Below are 14,193 nucleotides of genomic sequence, written 5' to 3' on the forward strand. Positions count from 1 at the left end.
CCTTGAAATGAATCACATTCATTTCGTTAGAAGTGATTTGGACACTACAGTCTTAACACAATAAAGTGATCAGCTTTATTAGATGGTTGTGAATAATTTTTAGATTCAATTAAAATACATGTCTTCTTTGTATGACTCTTTATACAAATGTATTTTAATATCTCAATAGAATCAAGGTACCTTAATAACTAGATAATGAATGCTAATTTAAAACAAACTCTTCGTCTTATTAGCAAAATGTACTTCATTACAAATTTAATGAAATTAAGCATGAGAATATACTTACTTTCCAGGGCATCATATTCTCAAAATTCATAACAATCTCTCATTTGCCTTAAAGCAAGTATGACATATCCCTTATTCCAAGACTTTCTAAATGATCATCAAAACTCTTTTATGTTGGAGTCTTTGTGAATGGATCGACGAGGTTCTACTCTATTAAAATTTTCTTCACAGGTACTTTTCCATGTTATATGATCTTTAGCGTGAGATGATACTTCCTTTCAATATGTTTTGCTGCTTTATGATTCCACGATTCTTTTAAGTTAACCACTACTCCACTATTATCACCATAGAGTGTAATAAGCTTATCTGCATCAGGAATTACTTTAAAGTCTATAAGGAACTTACGGAGCCATATAGCTTCTTTTGCTGCTTCACAAGCAGCAACATACTCTGCCTCCATAGTAGAGTCTATGATACAAGATTGCTTTAAACTCCTCCAAATTATGGCTCCTCCTCTAATGGTGAAAACAGATCTTGATGTCAATTTCCTAGAATCAACATTAGACTAAAAATATAAATTAGTGTACCTTATTGCTACAGGGTCACTTCTAGAATATACAAACATGTAATTCTTCATTCTACGAAGATATTTAAAAATGCACTAGATTGTAGTCTAGTGCTCTATGCCTGGGTTTGACTGAAATTTGATAACCAATCCAACTACATAGCAAATATCTGGCCTAATGCACAACATAACATACATGAGACTTCCAACGGCAGATGTATATGGAATCCATCTTATGTTTTCAACTTCCTCTGGAGTTTTAGAAGTCATCTCCTTAGAAAGTTTGATTCAATATCTAGAGGGCATAAAACCCTTCTTAGAATCTTGCATAGTAAACTTGGCCAAAATCTTGTCTATGTAGGATGCTTAAGATAATGCTATCTGCTTGTTCTTACAATCCCTTATAAGTTTGATCCCCAGAACATAGCCAACTTCTCTCAAATCTTTTATATTGAATTGTTGGTTCAACCAACCTTTAACTATTGATAACATTCCTACATCATTCATAAAGAGTAGAATGTCATCAACATAGAAGACTATAAAAATAACCTTTTATCATGTATCTTGTTCTAGACACAGGGTTCACCAACATTTTGTTGAAAATCATATGATTTGATAGTAGTATTAAATCTTATGTTCCCAGACCTAGATGCTTGCTTAAGTCCATAAATGGACCTATGCAATTCACAGACTTTATGCTCGTGGACCTTTTTAATGAAACCTTCTAGTTGAGCCATATAAATGCACTCTTTAAGATCTCCATTTAAAAATGCGGTCTTGACATCCATTTTCCATATCTCATAATCAAAATGTGCAGCTATGGATAGGAGGATCTTGATGGATTTAAGCATAGCAACTAGCAAGAAGGTTTTCTCATAGTCAATCCTTTCTCTTTGGGTAAAATCTTTGGCCACTAGTCTATCCTTGAAGGTCTCTACCTTCCCATCACTTCCTATTTTTCTCTTGTAAATCCATTTGCACCTTATAAGGTTTATCCCTTTAGGTGGATTTACTAGAGTCTAGGCTTTATTGGAATTAATGGAGTCCAACTCAGATTTCATTGCCTTATGCCATTCTTCAGCATCTACATCATTAATAGCTTCCTTTTATCTAATAGGATCAGATTTGTCAAGCTCAGCTCAACAATATGTTTATTATGTCATTCCTACATAAGAATGCATGTTTGCTTACTTGGGTACCTCGAAAATCGTTAAAGAATGACAATGTACCAAATGGTACAATTAAGTTGAATTAAGCCTCGAACTAGTCCAAATAGAGATTTTAAGATGAAATTGAGAATTTTAAAACCCCAAAATGACTTAAAATGGTGATTCGGAGTTCGAAGACCAATTTAGAGTCAAATTGGAATTTTTATGAACTATGGGCAAAATGGTCATTTTGCTACCCGAGGTTAAGATATGAGTGTTGGATGAAATTTTTGACTAAGATTGATCATTTGGAGTATAATTTGAGTTTGAGAAGTGAAAATTTTAATTTTGACATTTTTTCGAGCATAGGGGTAAAATAGTCATTTTGCCACCCCAGGGGCAAACTTGTAATTTTACATCACCCAACACTTGTCCAACACATGGATTTTACCCAATATTATCATAGAAAATTGAGAAAATTTAAGTGGTGGAGAGAGATTGCTTAATGGGTAAGTGTGACACATAGACCAATGGAATGGTGACATGTGTTAAATTTTCATCCATTTATTATTTGGCTTAAAAATCAGCACAAAATCAGCCCATTTCTCTTCATATGGCCGGCCAAAGCAAGAAAAAAGCAAGAAAAGAAAGAACAAGAACCCTAGGGTGAAAATTCAAGAGAAAATTGGTGGATTTCAAGTAATCAAGCAATCAAAGGTAAAATTTCTTGATTTTGACTTGTGATCTACCTTTCCCATACATTCTTTTGCATTTTCCATGGTTAAATCACATGATTTCATGATGGGTATCTTGCTGGCTAAACACTTAGAGAGAGGTTTTGATGCTTGATTTGGTTAGATTTCAAGTATTTTAGTGTTTTTAGTTTATTGGTGATGTGTAGCATGAAAATCAATCAAGAAAAATTCATGTTCTTCCATCACCCATCATTGGCCGAATTCTCCATGTAGAATATTGATGATGATTTTGATTTTATTTCAAGTGATTTGGTTAGGAATTAGTGATTTATGGTGTGAGAATCAAGCTTGAAAAATTATAGTGTTGATGCACCCACCATGGCCGAATTTTCCAAGAGAAAATGTGAGGATGATTTTGTCATATTTCAAGTTATTTAATTTGTGTTTGATGATTTCGAGTATTGGGAGAAAAATGAAATTATTTGGAGTTGAATTAGACGTATTGGCCAATTAATCGAGTGATAGATCGAATTAAGCCAATACCGTTTTATTTAGGTACATAATTGAATTTATATTGAACATCGTATTTAGATAGTTACCCAAGCATTTCACATCCCATTTCATGCATTAGTATAGAGCCTGAATTGGTTTTATAACAATTTAGCACAAATGTAGTAAATGGCTTATTGTGCATTATGTCTAGGTGGTGAGCATTCTAGCAAAAGTAAAGAGATAGTACCCGAGGATCAAGAATCAAAGTGCTCGAAATTTGACTCCCGAAATAGTGAGTAACCTTACTATCGTCTTAATTATCTAAAGTGGTTTTTATCCGATTTTGTGACTTTATGAAAAATGAGTTAAATGGTAAATCTTTGTGTTTTGTAATTAAAATGTGATTTAATGAAATTATTTTATAACATTGTCTTGAAATGAAATGATAGTTTGAAAATAGAGTAATTAGAGACTGTTTTCATGTGTTGTAAATTCATGGTTTGAATCGAATGGCTTATGACAATATTTGCATGAATGGCTGAATTGGTATTTGTGTTGAAATATATGAATTGTGTATTTAGCCTTGAGAGACTGGATTGTGATATAATTGTCATGTCATGCGGTTGAGATTTTATTGAATTGGTGGGTTTAGCTTGCTGCAGTGGACCGTGGACCAGCCTATTAGAGGGGCATGGTAACCTCGTTATATTCTTACCTCGGTCGAAGAGGCATGTAGGGTAACTCCCGAGGTACAACTTTAGAGTTCACTTCACGCCAAACCACCACGTGAGGGTGGACTCAGCCAACGCCAAGGAACGACTTGTTTTCAAAATAAAAACATGATTTATGCGTACATGACTTTTTAACAGCCTTGGCGGACTCAGTTTGGATAGCCCCAGACCAAGGTATCCCTGATAACTGAGTATGAGAATGATTTTGGCACGAGCCAGAGTTTTAAGAAATTCATAAGCCATGTTGATTACTCGATTTATATGAATTGATTTTATTTGGTTGAAATGAGTTGAAAGGTGATAAATTACAGTATGATGATCTATTTTAATCTGTCTCCATTTACTCAGCTTTAGATATTTTAGATGGTATTTGTTTACTCACTGAGATTATATAATCTCACCACCCTCCTTTCCACCCATTTCAGGCTCAGGATAGTCGGTAGATAGCTCACTTGTTGAGGGCTACAGTTGGACTTGCATCCTCAAAAAACTATAAGTTTACCCCTATTGATACTTTTGGTCGTTCGTGGGCCCACATGTCACTGTAAATTAAATTTTATACTTTGATTATTTGTATTACAGTATGTATGAATTTATTTAGCTTTTACGCTACAAAAATATTTACCAAGAACTCTATAAATATTGTTTTATAAGAAAATAGAATATTTTATTGAATATTTTTAGTATATTCAAATAGTTATAGTTTCGCTTTAAATGAATGTTTTAGACATCTAAACTTATTTTGATTATGAAATATGTGTTTTCCACTCACATACTACATTTTTAGCTGGTTTCGAGATTTTTGAGGAAAAATGACCAAAATGCCCTTGTGAGAAAAAATTTATTTATCTATTATTTTGATTTGAAAATAGTTTATAGTCTCTTAAAACATGATACTTAACAACTGTTGCTCACAAGGGAGGTGCAAAAATGATATTAAAGCCTTGCGAGGTTCCGGTTGGCATTCCAGACAATGAATGTCTATCGGGACGTCGCAGCGGTTGTCACAAGCTCGAGGGGAGCACCGGGTTGTGACAATTAGAGTGGTATCAGAACTTTTAAGTTTAAAGTTGTTTTAAAGTTATTTTAAAAACTACAGTGTCAGTGTGGCCCAAGTTAAGTTAAGTTAAGTTATGTTTGATATAATAGAATACGTGGATCTGCATATAAAATTTGGAATTGTTTAGACTCTTTCTGTTTCTTCTTATAGATCTTATGGGAGCATAAGTCATAGATAGGGAGCTATATGAACTCCTGTTCCTAGTAATCCACTTCCTTGTTAATGTCATGCAAAGGTCATAAGTAGGGCCATTGTCAGGGTTTAAGATGCCACCCGTGACACGAGCTAGTGTTAGAGAGATTTTAAAACGAATGCTCCTAATGAAAGATTAATGAAATGATATATCCTTCTAATTAAGGATGAAAAAATTTGGAGTTAGATTAATAGGCCGTGATAATTTATTCATTTTGTGGAGTTATAATTGAACTCATGGTTGTCAATTGAAAAAAGATTTGGGGACTATGGATTGTATTGGGGTTAATATAAAGGAGCATGTGTGATAATGGTAATAAGGGGTGCACTTTGATTAGAATGAATAGTGATGGTTGTAATTCACTTGGAGTGTATAAATTAAGCATTGAGGTAAGAGTAAACCCATACTTATGTGCATAAAGATAAGAACACTATGTTAATTGAGCTTGTTATGCCCATATAAAAGTGGTGTTGGGATTTTGAAATATTTTATATGTGAATATGTGTTGAATAGGTACAGCAGCTTAGAGGGAACTGGTGTTGATTTCAATTAAGCAATTGTGAGATTTCAAGAATTGATTGGACCTATTATAGTTCATGGATATAAGCACGTGAATTAACTCGAGAGTGAGTATCAATGATTACTATAATTGATGTGTGGTCATGAAGTAAGAAGTTAGTAAACAAATCTGCTCTAAGGATGAGCTTGAACTTTGCTATGCATAGCAGGGGGAGCCAAGGGATTAAAGGACTAGATGTGGAATTGGCAGCTTGAGGTTAAATGACTTGGAAATGTCGAATCTAGTCTAAGTGCCATATGAAGTTCTATAATTGAGATTGATATACGAATTACTTGAAAGATCAATTTAAAAGTTTATTCGGTTCAAAGTGTGGCCTATGATACGAATGATCAGTCTTGAAGGTGATCTCCCCAGAGTAAGGAATTTAGAAAATGTTGATGTTTGGATATACTCTAAGAGAGAGAACTTCTGCATCCTAAGTTTAGGACAACTTTGATCTTATGATCGCAAAGGCAAGGTGTAATAACTAAGTAAATTATTCACTTAATAAATGTGATTGGTTATTGATGAATAAAGTCAAGATCTTAACATTTAGTGGTATACAATTTGATAATTATGTATTTAAGAGTTATTTGGAGACAATTCCTTCATCAAATTTGCACTAAATGCTATGGTAAAGGCATATCAATGTTAATATGGAAATGTATCCAGGAATGATCTTAACATACCACCAAAGGAGAATTAAACATGTTGAAATTAATGTTCTAATAGTGTGCATATGATCGAAAGCTAGTTTGTAAGTTGTAGTTTTCATGATCATGAAATATATAAAGATTATCAATATATGGACATACACTTGGAGTTGTAATTTACAAGTTTGGAGTATTTAAGATATGATTAAATGGAATTAGCATTAGTTAAGGTACGTAAATCTTTTAATTAATTTCTGTGGAGTATGCATGATAGTATAATGGAGGAACATAATGCCGTCATACTATATGGTGAAGTTACTATACAATATGGAAAGAGCATTCTAAAATAGGATTTATTGATTGTTGACAAGTGTTATAGAATGAGATGAATTTGAAAATATCGACTTTACCTATTATATGTGATAAGCACAAGAGGATATAAATGGTTATGAAAATTGTGACGTAAGCTTGGAGGGAAACCAAACGGTTGAGAATGATTAGTGTAGTAACCTTAAATATAGATGAATAACATTGATTAAGTAAACTCCAACAGTCACCGTGTCGCGGTGCTAAGAACACTTCATGTCTAGGACACATGAATAAAATGAGACAGATGTAAAGTTGAACTTATGAGTTGACCTAAAGTCATTGAACTTGATTCTAAGTTTTGTTAACTGGAGTTTTAAGGTTTTGGAAGGTATCGATATGAATGAGTTAAAGCTGAAATGGTTAAAGGCGTTCCCTTCTAGGGGGGGGAGCAAAAGGTTTGGGGTTCGAAACTTGGCGAGAAGGTCCTGCAAGGCCTGTCGTGCCGCCCTTAAGAGCGGGGTTCCGAGTAAGTCAAGTGATGGGGATCCAGACATAACAATACCTTGGAGTTGGCCCCGAAGGGGATGCCACATAAATGACTAAGTTGCGGGTTAAGTGATCACATGTTATGAGACATAAGTTTAAGATAGATATCCCCAAGGAAATACTCAAGAGAAGTTCTACCATGGATCTAGTGAAAGCAAGCACTAAGTTATGTGGTTATAAAAAAGAAGCCATAAGCTGAGAGTGATACTTGTATTGACAGTGAAAAGTACTTAAGGAGGACATAGTTTCAAGTTTTACAATTTCAAGTACAATCTGTAAATTGGCTAAGGGAGAATGATGTTATGTTCATATGAAAGAGTAGAACAAAAGATGATTAAAGTTAACCTTGATAATGAAGTCAGATAATGAAAACTTTTCTAATATTATGAAAAATTGGAATTCGAAAATGCTTGAGGCATACATGATTCAAATGAGTCTAAGTCTTAAGTGACAAATTAATATCGGAATGCAATAAGGATACAATATATGTAAGAGGCATGAAAGATAATCAAGGAATAAGGATGACTCTTAGGAATAATGGTATTGCATAACATGCAATGATCAAGTCAAGGAAAATTTTTGAAGTATTAATGGGATTATAAAGCATACATGCATAATAGATTATAATTCAATAGAGATGACATTGTGATGCAATGATATATAGTACAAGGAAACTTAAGCATATAATTGAAAATGATAAAAAGAGTATAAGTATGTAAATGATGTGGAACTATACACAGGCATGATGAGAATTTGTATGAATTATGAAGATTATTCTATCGAATCTTGGTTATGGATAGGAATGAACAAAAAGAAATTAGTCTGAAGTCATTTGAAAACAGAAACCCGTATACATAATGAGGAATATGGACATTTGAATGTGCGTGTATATGTATGTGTGGAGTTAGTGATGTACCCAACTAAAATGAAGAATGGTTTTAGTGGTTCGAGATTTGAACTCAATATATTTGATGAGTTGTATAGATAATTTAACGATCAAGAATATTATCAAAAGTCGATTTATGGCGACCTAAGGAATTTTGGGAAAATAGTTAATGGAATGTAATCTATAGTGCGATTAAGCCATATGAGATGGACTAATAGGATTAAGAAGATTGAAATTTCCTAAATGCAAGGTAAACATGAAGTATGAGGAAAGATTGAAGCCATTAATCTTTCCTAACATTGAGGATATATACAGGAATAAGTATGGCATGTTAATGATACTGTAAACTACACAATATTGTATGAAGATAAGATGAATGAATGAAAGTCAAGAAATTTGATATGGAATGAAGTAATAAGATAGAGATTGATATACCTAAATAAGTATAAAATGCGATCAAAATTGGTATGATTGAGATGGAGTTACGGTTCAAGTATAATAATAGTAATAGAAGCATGTTTGGTGTCTCGATATAAGAGATCATAATTATAAAGGTTACTGTTGATCTAATTTTAAAGGATAATAATAGACATAAATGAAGTATTCGAGTTGAATTGGAGGTAAATGAGGTGAACAAATCGAAATTCCCTATAAAGGGGAGGACATAAGAAGTCAAGCATTATATGAGAAAACAATATCCTCACCTTTTCTCTTAGTTCAGTAAATAAAATTTTGAGGTCAAAATTTTATTTTAAGGGGGATAGTGCTGTCAAGCTCAGCTCTACAATATGTTTATTATGTCATTTCTACATAAGAATGCATGTTTGCTTACTTAGGTACCTCAAAAATCGTTAAAGGACGACAATATACCAAATGGTACAATTAAGTTGAATTAAGCCTCGAACTAGTCCAAATAGAGATTTTAAAATGAAATTGAGAATTTTAAAACCCCAGAATAACTTAAAATGGTGATTCAGAGTTCGAGGACTGATTTGGAGTCATTGAAATTTACATGACCCAAAGGTAAAATGGTCATTTTGCTACCCGAGGTTAAGATGTGAGTGTTGGATGAAATTTTTGACTAAGATTGATCATTTGGAGTATAATTTGAGTTTGAGAAGTGAAAAATTTTAATTTTGACATTTTTTCGAGCATAGGGGTAAAATAGTCATTTTGCCACCCCAAGGGTAAACTTGTAATTTTACACCACCCAACACTTGTCCAGCACATGGATTTTACTCAATATTATCATGGATAATTGCGAAAATTTAAGTGGTGGAGAGAGATTGCTTAATGGGTAAGTATGACACATGGACTAATGGAATGGTGACATGTGTCAAATTTTCATCCATTTATTATTTAGCTTAAAAATCAGCGCAAAATCAACCCATTTCTCTTCATATGGCCGACTTAAGCAAGAACAAAGGAAGAAAAGAAAGAACAAGAACCCTAGGGTGAAAATTCAAGAGAAAATTGGTGGATTTCAAGTAATCAAACAATTAAAGGTAAAATTTCTTGATTTTGACTTGTGATCTACCTTTCCCATGCATTCTTTTGCATTTTCCATTGTTGAATCACATGATTTTATGATGGGTATCTTGTTGGCTGAACACTTAGAGAGAGGTTTTGATGCTTGATTTGGTTAGATTTCAATGTATTTTAGTGTTTTTAGTTGATTGGTGATGTGTAGCATGAAAATCAAGCAAGAAAAATTCATGTTCTTCCATCACCCATCATTGGCCGAATTCTCCATGTAGAATATTGATGATGATTTTGATTTTATTTCAAGTGATTTGGTTAGGAATTAGTGATTTATGGTGTGAGAATCAAGCTTAAAAAATTATAGTGTTGATGCACCCACCATGGTCAAATTTTCCAAGAGAAAATGTGAGGATGATTTTGCCATATTTCAAGTTATTTAATTTGTGTTTGATGATTTCGAGTATTGGGAGAAAAATGAAATTATTTGGAGTTAAATTGGACGTATTGGCTAATTAATCAGGTGATAGATCGAATTAAGTCAATACCGTTTTATTTAGGTACATAATTGAATTTATATTGAACACCGTATTTAGATAGTTACCCGAGCATTTCACATCCCATTTCATGCATTAGTATAGAGCCTGAATTGGTTTTATAACAATTTAGCACAAATGTAGTAAATGGTTTATTGTGCATTATGTCTAGGTGGTGAGCATTCTGGCAAAAGTGAAGAGATAGTACTCGAGGATCAAGAATCGGAGTGCTCGAAATTCGACTCTCCGAAATAGTGAGTAACCTTATTATCATCTTAATTATCTAAAGTGGTTTTTATCCGATTTTATGACTTTATGGAAAATGAGTTAAATGGTAAATCTTTGTGTTTTGTAATTAAAATGTGATTTAATGAAATTATTTTATAACATTGTTTTGAAATGAAATGATGGTTTGAAAATAGAGTAATTGGAGATTGCTTTCATGTGTTGTAAATTCATGGTTTGAATCGAATGGCTCATGACAATATTTGCATGAATGGCTAAATTGGTATTTGTGTTGAAATATATGAACTATGTATTTAGCCTTGAGAGGCTGGATTGTGACATAATTGCCATGTCATGCAGTTGAGATTTTATTGAATTGGTGGGTTTAGCTTGCTGCAATGGGCGGGTTCCGTGGACCAGCCTATTAGAAAGGCACGGTAACCCCGTTATATTCTTACCTCGGTCGGAGAGGCGTGTAGGGTAACTCCCGAGGTACAACTTTAGAGTTCACTTCACGCCAAACCACCACGTGAAGGTGGACTCAGCCAACGCTAAGGAGCAACTATGTTTTCAAAATAAAAACATGATTTATGCGTACATGACTTTTTAACAGCCTTGGCGAACTCAGTTGGGATAGCTCCAGGCCAAGGTATCCCTAATAACTGAGTATGAGAATGATTTTGGCACGAGCCAAAGTTTTAAAAAATTCAAAAGCCATGTTGATTACTCGATTTATATGAATTGATTTTATTTGGTTGAAATGAGTTGAAAGGTGATGAATTACAGTATGATGATCTATTTTAATCTGTCTCAATTTACTCAGCTTTAGATATTTTCTATGGTATTTGTTTACTCACTGAGATTATATAATCTCACCACCCTCCTTTCCACCCATTTCAGGCTCAAGATAGTCGGTAGATAGCCCACTTTATTAAGGGCTACAATTGGACTTGCATCCTCAAAAAAATTATAGGTTTACCGCTATTGATATTTTTGGTCGTTCGTGGGCTCACGTGTCATTGTAAATTAAATTTTATACTTTGGTTATCTGTATTACAGTATGTATAAATTTATTTAGCTTTTACACTACAAAAATTATTTACTGAAAACTTTATAAATATTGTTTTATAAGAAAATAGAATATTTTATTGAATATTTTTATTATATTCAAATAGTTATAGTTTCGCTTTGAATGTATGTTTTAGATATCTAAACTTATTTTTGATTATGAAATATGTGTTTTCCACTCACATACTATATTTTTAGCTGATTTCGAGATTTTCAAGAAAAAATGACCAAAATGCTCATGTGAGAAAAAAATTATTTATCTATTATTTTCATTTAGAAATAGTTTATAGTCTCTCAAAACATGATACTTAACAACTATTGCTCACAGGAGAGGTGTGAAAACTGATATTAAAGCCTTGCGAGGTTCCGGTTGGCATTCCGGGCAATGAATGTCTATCGAGACGTCGCGGCGATTGTTACGGGCTCAAGGGGAGTATCGAGTCATGACAAGATTCATGTTCATTTGAGAGTGCAATCATGTTTTCTCCCAAACCCATGTATCTGTCTGGTTATCTCACAACTCTCCCACTACATCGAGGCACCACTATTTGATGTTTAGGTTGTGTTTCTGTTTCAACCATTGAATTAGACTGTGTTATGACATATTCAAAATTAACTGTTAAATCTGAAGAATCAGACAATTCTTCTAAGACAATTTTACTTTTAGGTTTGTGATTTCTCACAAACTCTTCCTTTAAAAAAGTAGCATTCGCACTAATGAAAACTTTCTTATCTTAAGGACTATAGAAAACTTTCTTATCTTAAGGACTATAGAAGTAATAACCTCTTATTCCCTTTGGATATCCTACAAACAAGCACACCTCAGTCTTTGGTTCCATCTTTGTGGACTCAAGCTTTAAGACATGTGTAAGACAACCCCAAGTTCGCAAATGATGTACAGATGATTTAAGCCCTGTCCACAGCTCCCTTGGTGTCTTAAGCATGGCTTTAGATGGAGCAAAATTGAGCAAGTACTCAATAGTTTGCATATAATACCTCCAGAATGAGATTAGAAGGTTAACTTAGGGCATCATTGATCTAACCATTTCTAAAAGAGTCCTATTTCTTCTTTCAACTACATTATTATGTTGAGGTGTTCTTAGTGCTGACAAATTGAAAACTGTCCCATTGTTAGTCAGATATTGCTAAAATTCATTTGATAAATACTCACCTCTTTGATCTGATCAAAGTTGTTTCAATGGCTTGCTTAGTTGCTTTTCAATTTCGACTTTGAATTCTCTGAACTTTTCAAAGGATTCATTTTTTCTATGCATTAAATACATAGAGCCATGTCTTGATTAGTCATCAATAACAATTATGGAAATATATATAACCTCCTTTAGCTTCTATGTTCATTGGTCCACACACATCTGTGTGCACCAAGTCTAGAACGTTTGGCACTCTGTTACCTTTAGCCTTGAAAGGCCCTTTAGTCATTTTAACTTTGATACAAGACTCACATATTGGCAAAGGACCCTTAACCATGTCTGGTAGAGTACCATCCTTTATAAGCCTATTAAGTTTATTTTGATTGATATGACCTAAACGCAGATGCCAAAGATAATTTTGATTTATGCTAGATTCTTTGATTTTTTAAGTTTTAAATCATATTGCTTCTATAACATTTGCAGAATAAGTCCTAGGCTCAAGGAAATAAAGTTTATATCTTACAATTCTAGAACAAATAAAATCCTTATTCAAATAAATAGTGAGTGTCTCATTAAAATAAATTGAATATCCAGACTTTATTAAACAAAAGATAGAAATAAACATTTTCTAAAACTAAGCTACGGCCATAAGGAGATTGAAGAATAATTGCTCACACTGTTAACGCTGAAACGAATGTGCCATTTGCCATCTTCATCCGAAATTTCCCTTTACTCAGTTTTCTCCTTTGTTGAAACCCCTATAAAGAATTACAAACATGGTTAGTGGCTCCAGAATCTACTGTCCAAGTATCCGTAGAATCAACCATTAAACAGGCTTCTAACATATTTAGAAAACCCATACCTTGTTTTCTCTTTTGGATTTCTTTAAGGTAAACCTTGCAATTTTGCTTCCAATGTCCTTTCACACCATAATGGAAACATTTTCCTTTGGTGTTGTCTTTTGAAGCAGTCTTTTTCTTCATGGGCTTTTTCTTTGCTCCCACTTAAGCCTTTATAAGTTTTTTTATTCCTAACTATCTTCCTTTTACCTTTGGGTTTGGGCTTAAAAGTGGAAATTGAATGTGCTTCAAGCTCATTTTTCAAATCAAGAACCTCTTCCACATTTTGGAGATCATTCATTAGCCCACTTAGGGTGTAATCCCTAGTGTGCAGTTCATAATCCAATTTGAACTGTGAAAATGAAAAATTCAAGCTATGAACAATCATTGATGTTTGTGTTTTCGCATCTATCTCAGCACCATTTAGTTTTGCCTCATTGAGATAAGAGATCTCTTTCAACATGTAATCTCTAACTAGCTCCCCAGGTTTCTACTTAAGGTCCTTAAAAGCATTGATTGTTTTCATCTTAGCAAACCTTATTTTTGTACCAAACATCTCATATAGATGCAACATTATGTTAATAGCATTACCCATGCCTTCGTGCTACTTTTGTAATTTCCTGTTCATAAAAGTCAGTATATAGCATTTAGCCAAGTCATTTGCATCATGCCACTTCTTATGATATTCAATATCTGGTGGAGTTGATTGAGGAGTTAGTGCTTCAAGCTCATGGTTAGAAAGAACCCATGTGATCTTGTCACAATTAAGAATGATATTAAGGTTTCTTTTCCATTCAGTGTAGTTATCACCATTCAGAGTGCATTTGTTCAGCAAA

The sequence above is a fragment of the Theobroma cacao genome, chromosome 3 (genome assembly GCF_000208745.1).
Source record: "Theobroma cacao cultivar B97-61/B2 chromosome 3, Criollo_cocoa_genome_V2, whole genome shotgun sequence".
In the NCBI taxonomy this organism is placed as follows: domain Eukaryota; kingdom Viridiplantae; phylum Streptophyta; class Magnoliopsida; order Malvales; family Malvaceae; genus Theobroma; species Theobroma cacao.